Raw genomic sequence first — 6,103 nt, forward strand, 5'->3', positions numbered from 1 at the left:
ATCAATGAGTAGCAGGGCTTTTGTGAAATCCGGTACTGTGCTGGCTTCAAATCTGACCCACTGCAGTCACAGAGGTAGTGGCCACAGGGAACTTGTCCTGGATCATCCAGCAGTACCTCTATGAGTCTGCCAGGACCACAACATTACTGAGCTTTGGCTTCCCCCTAAAGTAGATACAATTTAGACCACAACACCCACGTCTTTTCAAATGTCTGAAAAGCCTTCCCAGGAAGAATGGGGAAAAACTTTACCAGACAGTGATAACTACAATAAATATTTAACTTTTCAATGCCCAGATACAGATGAACATCTAGAAATATCAAGGTAATTCAGGAAAACACGACCTCACCAAGTGAACTAGATAAGCCTCCAGAAACCAATCCTAGAGAAAGACAGATATATGATCTTTGAGAAAGAAAATTCAAAATACCTGTGTTGAGGATACAAAAAACAGCTGAAAATAACTCAGAAAATATATTCTGAGTTATATCAGATAAGTTTAACAAAGAGATTTACATAATTTTAAGAAATGAAGCAGAAATTCTGAAGCTCAATTGGCATATTAAAAAATGCATGAGTCTTTTAATAACGGAATGGATCAAGCAGTAGAAAGAATTAGACAGCTTGAAAGCAGGGTATTTGAAAATATATAGTCAGAGGAGAAAATATACAATAAAAAAGCATGCATATAGAATCTAGAAAATATCTTCAAAGGGACAAATCTAAGAGTTATTGGCCCCAAAGAGGAGGTAGAGAAAGAGATAGGGTAAGAAAGTTTATTCAAAATAAGAAAAAAACAAAACTTTGCAAACTTAGAGAAAAATATCAAGTCTAAGTACAAGAAGGTTATAAAAAACCAAACAGATTTAACACAAAGAAGACTACCTCAAGGCATTGAAAAATAAAACTTCCAAAGATCAAAGATCAAGAAAGAATCCTAAAAGTTATAAGAGAAAATAAACAAACACCACACAAGGGAGCTTCAGCACATCTGCCAGCAGACTTTTGGTGAAAATCTTACAGAACAGGAAAGAGTGACATGACATATTTAATGTGCTGAAAGAAAATTTTAAAACCTAGAATAATGTATCTGGCAAAAATATCCTTCAAATGTGTAGGAGAAATAAAAGCAGAGACAAACAAAAGGTGAGAGTTTTTTATAACTACCAGACTTAGTCCTATAAGAAGGATTTTGACAACTATACGAATACATGCAAATTAAATGATATGTTCTTGAATGACCAGTGGGTCAATAAAGAAATTAAGAAAGATATTGGAAAAATTTTTGAAACAAATGACAATGAACACACATCATACAAAACCTACAGGATAGAGCACAAACCATATTAAGAGAGAATTTTATAGCTATAAATGCTTAAATCAAAAAAAGATGAACTTCAAATAAATAATCTAACAATGCATCTCAAATAACTAGAAAAGCAAGAACAAACCAAACCAAAAATTAGTTGAAGAAAGAAATAATAAAGATCAGAGCAGACATAAATGAAATTGAAATGAAGAATACAAAATATCAATGCAACAAAATATTGGTTTCTTGCAAAGTTAAATAAAATGAACTAACATTTAACAAAACAAAGAAAATAAAAGAGGTAAGCCACATAAATAAATTCAAAATAAAAAGGGGGACATTACAATTGATGCTGCAAAAAAATCAAAGTATTGTTAGTTGCTACTATGAACAACTATATGATAATAAATTTGAAAACATAGAAGAAATTGACAAATTACTATATACATACAACCTACCAAGATTGAACAAGGAAGAAAACCAAAATCTGCACAAACCAACAAGAAGCAACAAGTTCAAAGCCATAATATAAAATTTTCCAGTAAAGGAAAGCCTGGGTCCCATTGGCTTTACTACTCAATTCTGCCAAATATGTAAAGAAGACCTAATACTAATTTTACTTAAACTTTAAGAATAGAGGAGAAGGGAATACTTCCAAACTTATTCTATGAGATAAGCATTACTTTGATACCAAAACAAGATGAAGACACATTTGCAAAAGAAAACTACAGGCCAATATCTATGATGAATATGAACAAAAATCCTCAACAAAATACAAGTAAACCAAATTGAACAATACATTAGAAAGACCATTCATTATGACCAAATTGGATTTATCATTGGCATGCAAAGTTAGTTCTACATATGCTAATCAATCAATGTGGTGCATAATTTTAACATAATAAAGGATGAAAATGATATTATTCTTTTAATTAATGCTGAAAATGCATTTAATAAAATATAATGGGACTTTATGATAAAAATTCTCATTAAAATGGAAATAGAAGAAACATATCTCAACAAAATAAAAGCCACATACAACAGACCCACAGCTAGTATTATACTGAAAGCTTTCTCTAAGATTTAGAAAATGACAAGGATGCCAACCTTCACAACTATTATTCACTAGTACTGGAAATACTAGCTAGAGTAATGAGAAAAGAGAATGATATAAAGAACATCTAAATTTGAATGGAAGAAGTAAAATTATCCATATTTGCAGATAATATGTTATATTTGAACAAACCTAAAAACACTACCAAAAAAATGTTAGAACTGATACATAAATTCAGTAAAATTGCAGATACAAAATCAATATACAAAACTTTATAGCATTTCTATACACCAACAGTGAACAATCAAAAAAAGAAATTTTAAGAGTAATAACCATATTTATAATAAAATGTAACATTAAATAGCTAGAAATTACCTTAATCAAATATGTAAAATGTCTCTATAATGAAAAACAGAAAACACTGATAACAGAAATTGAAGAGGACACCAAAAAATAGAGAAATATTCCATGTTGTGGTTTGAAAGAATCAATATTGTGAAAATGCCCATACTACCCACAGCTATCCACAGATTTAACATAATCCCTATTAGAATATCAATAACATTCTTCACAGAAATAGAAAAACAAATTCTAAAATTTATATGAAACCACGAAAGACCCAGAATAGCCAACATCATACCAAGCAAAAACAACAGAATTGGAGAAACACATTATACTACAGAGCTATACTAACCAAAACAGCATGGTAGTGGAATAAAAACAGACACGTAGACCAATAGAACAGAATAGACAACCCAGAAACACATCCTCACACCTACTGTGAACTCATTTACAATAATAGCTCCAAGAACATACACTGGTAAACAGACAGTCTCTTCAATAAATGGTGATAGGGAAACTGGATATCCATATACAGAAGAATTAAACTAGGCCTCCATATCTCACCATATATGGAAATTTAAAAATATGGATCAAAGAGTTAAATCTAACACCTTAAACTATAAAACTAAGACAAGAAAACATTGTGGATAATCTTCAGAATATTGGTCTGGGAAAAATTTTTTTGAGCCATGATATGGTTTGGCAGTGTCCCCACCCAAATCTCATCTTGAATTATAACTCCCTTAATTCCCACATGTTGTGGGAAGGACCCAAATTGAATCACAAGGGTGGTTTTCCTCATACCATTCTCCTGGAAGTGAGTAAGTCTCACAGGATCTGATGGTTTTGCAAGTATTTTCCCCTTTCACTTGGCTCTCATTCTCCCTTGCCTGCCACCATGTAAGACATGACTTTTGCCTTCACCATGATTGTGAGGCTTTTTCTAACCAGGTTTAATGAACTTTTCCTAACCAGGTTTAATGAACCAGGTTTATTGAACCAGGTTTAATAAAACAATCTTAATTTCTCTTTTGAAATTACCCAGTTTTGATTATGTCTTTATCAGCAGCATGAGAACAGCCTAATACAGTAAATGTGTACCAGGAGTGGGACACTGCTATAAAGAAACTCAAAAATGTGAAAATGACTTTGGAACTGGGTAACAGGCAGAGGTTGGAAGTTTGGAAGGCTCAGAAGAAGATAGAAAAATGTCAGAAACTTTGGAATGTCCTAGAGACCTGTTGAATGGCTTTGACAAAAATGCTGATAATGATATGGACAATGAAATACAGGCTGAGGTGGTCTTAGATGAAGATGAGGAACTTGTTAGGAACTGTAGTAAAGGTGACTCTTGCTATGTTACAGTAAAGAGACTGGCAGCATTTTGTCCCTGCCTTAGATATTTATGGAACTTTGAACTTAAAAGAGATAATTTATGGTATCTGGCATAAAAAATTTCTAATTGATAAAGAATCCAATATTTGAATTGGGTGCTGTTAAAAGCATTCAATTTTAAAAGGGAAGCGAGCATAAAAGTTTGGAAAATTGCAGCCTATTGATGCAAATAAAAAGAAAATCTTATATTCTTGGGAGAAATTCAAACCTGCTGCAGAAATTTGCATAAGTAACAAGGAACCAAATGTAAATCATCAAGACAATGGGGAAAAAAATGTTCCCAGGGCCTGCCAGAGGTCTTCACAGTAGCCCTCCATTTACAGACCTGGAGGTCTAGGAGAAAAAAAAATGGTTTAATGTGCCAGGCCTGGGGAACCCCTGCTTTTTGCAGCCTTGGCACTTGATGTCCTTCATCCCAGCCATGTCAGCTGTGGCTAAATGGTGCCAAGGTACAGCTTGGACCATGTCTTTAGAGGGTGCAAGCCCAAAGCCATGGCAGCTTTCACATGGTGTTGAGCCTGCGAGTGTATAGAAGTCAAGAATTGAGGTTTGGGAACCTTTGCCTAGATTTCAGAGGATGTATGGAAATGTCTGAATGTCCAAGCAAACCTTTGCTGCAGGGGTGGAGCCCTCATGGAAAATCTCTGCTAGTGTAGTGCGGAAGAAAAATATGGAGTAGGAGCTCCCACACAGAGTCCCACTGGGGTAGTGCCTAGTGGAGCTGTGAGAAGAGGGCCACTTTCCTCCAAATTTCAGAATGGTAGATCTGTGGACGGCTTGCAACATGCACCTGAAGAAGCCACAGACATTCAATGCCAGCCCTTGAAAGCATCCAGAAGAAGAGTTGTACCCTGCAAAGCCAAAGGGATGGAGCTGCCAAAGACCATGGATACCCACTCCTTGAATCAGCATGATCTGAATGTGAGACATAGAGTCAAAGAAGATAATTTTGAAACTTTAAGATTTGACTGCTCTGCTGAACTCTGAACTTGCATGGATTCTGTAGTCCCTTCAATTTGGCCAATTTCTCTCACTTGCAGTGGATATATTTTCATCATGCCTGTACTTCATTGTATCTAGGAAGTAACTAACTTGCTTTTGATTTTACAGACTCATAGGCAGAAGGGACTTGACTTATCTCAGATGAGACTTTGGACTGTGGACTTTGGAGTTAAGTCTGAAATGAGTTAAGACTTTTGGGGACTGTTGGGACAGCATGATTGGTTTTGAAATGTGAGAACAAGAGATTTGGGAGAAGCCAGGGGCACAATGATATGGTTTGGCTGTGTCCCCACCAAAATCTCATCTTGAATTGTAGCTGCCATAATTCCCACATGTTGTGGGAGGGACCAGTAGGAATTAATTGAATCATATAGTTGGTTTTCCTCATAATGTTGTCCTGGTAGTGAATAAGTCTCACAAGATCTGATGGCTCCTTTCACTTGGCTCTCTTTCTGTCTTGCCTGCTGCCATGTAAGATGTGCCTTTCACCTGCAGCCAAGATAGTGAGGCCTCTCCAGCCATGTGGAACTGTGAGTCCATTTAACCTATTTTTTTAAATAAATTACCCAATATTGGATTGTCTTTATCAGCAGTATGAGAACAGACTAATACATACCATAAGCCTAGGCAATCAAAGAGTGAACAGATGGGATCACATCAAGATAAAAAGCCTCTGCACAGCACAGAATAAAATAATGTGAAGCAATAACCTACAGAATGTGAGAAAATATTTTCAAATTACTCATCTGACAAGGGATTCATAACGAAAATATGCAAGGAGCTCAACAACTCTACAGGAAAAAAAACCTGTGGCAATCTGATAAAGAATTGGGCAAAGTATTTGAAGAAACATTTCTCAAAAGAAAACATACAAATGGCAAACAGGCATATGAAACGGTGCTCAACATCACTGATCATCAGAGACATGCAAATTAAAATGACATTGAAATATCTCCCCTCATTTAAAATTGGATATATTCAAAAGACAGGCAATAACAAAT

Source organism: Callithrix jacchus, chromosome X, assembly GCF_049354715.1.
Source record: "Callithrix jacchus isolate 240 chromosome X, calJac240_pri, whole genome shotgun sequence".
NCBI lineage: Eukaryota > Metazoa > Chordata > Mammalia > Primates > Cebidae > Callithrix > Callithrix jacchus.